This window comes from Dipodomys merriami, unplaced genomic scaffold (genome assembly GCF_024711535.1).
Source record: "Dipodomys merriami isolate MVZ:Mamm:240054 unplaced genomic scaffold, mDipMer1.0.p SCAF_204, whole genome shotgun sequence".
NCBI classification, from domain to species: Eukaryota; Metazoa; Chordata; class Mammalia; order Rodentia; family Heteromyidae; genus Dipodomys; species Dipodomys merriami.
This window is the reverse complement of record NW_027203427.1, coordinates 298,542-299,546: the sequence shown is the minus strand read 5'-3', so window position 1 is coordinate 299,546 and position 1,005 is coordinate 298,542. Positions and strand designations below refer to the sequence as shown.

At 47.8% G+C, this 1,005-nt stretch overlaps 1 pseudogene; it reads right to left on the bottom strand.

The window, feature by feature from the left end:
- Window positions 1–285: 285 nt before the first annotated feature.
- Window positions 286–791, bottom strand: LOC138833359 (immunoglobulin kappa variable 1-9-like; annotated as a pseudogene).
- Between the last annotated feature and the right edge of the window lie 214 nt (window positions 792–1,005).

Below are 1,005 nucleotides of genomic sequence, written 5' to 3'. Positions count from 1 at the left end.
CTCTTGTGACCAAGTAGAAATCATATCCACCTGAATACCACATCACAGATGCTCTGAAATACAGATTTGTGTTTTCTATAAAACAACAGAAGCCTTGTCTGGTTGGTGCCCCTGAGTCTGAGATGGAAGAAAGATAAAATTGAGAAGATTGTCACTGACCACCTGGACCAAACCCCCACTGAACCTCCAAGCCTTGCTCTAGCTGAGAAGCACTATCTGTAGGAAAAGGCCCCAGGAGGAACAGCTGGGGCAGTCCAGCCTCTCACTTCTGCTTCCCTGGGAGGTTTATGTTATGGCTTGTATCACTGTGGGAGGGTAACTACTACCCTGTTGACAGTAATAAGTTGCAAAGTCTTCAGGCTGAACGCTGCTGATGGTGAGAGTGTACTCTTCCCCAGATCCACTGCCACTGAATCTGGATGGGACCCCAGTTTGCAAGTTGCTTTGCAAGGAGCTTTCCTTGGTTTCTGCTGATACCATTGTAAATAATCACGAATGCCCTGACTGGCTCTGCAAGTGATAGAGACTCTGTCTCCTACTGACGTGGACAAGTAGGATGGAGACTGGGTCATCAGAATGTCACATCTGGCACCTGATATTGGAAACAAAAGACAAATATCAACACAATTAATTATGCTCTGAGACCGTTCATGAAGAATGAGGCAACACTGTTAACACTGGGATGAGTAAATTCCTAGCATCTCCTTCCTTACTTGGGAGCCAGAGCAGCAGGAGCCCCAGGAGCTGAGCAGGAGTCCTCATGTCCATGCTGTGTGCTGACTGCAACTGACTCCTGCACAGGGTGTGAGCAGACTATAAAGAAATTCTCAGGGCAGTAGACTGTGCACTATGCACATGCAAAATCCTCAAGTAGTGGGCAGAGCTGCAGGCCTGGCCCAGAAGCAGGCTGGCTGAAATGCCTGTCAAAGCCCAGAACTAAAGTCACCAGGGGTGGGGTCTCAAGAAACCGGCACAGAACAAATTTGTCCTCAGAAAATGTTTTTA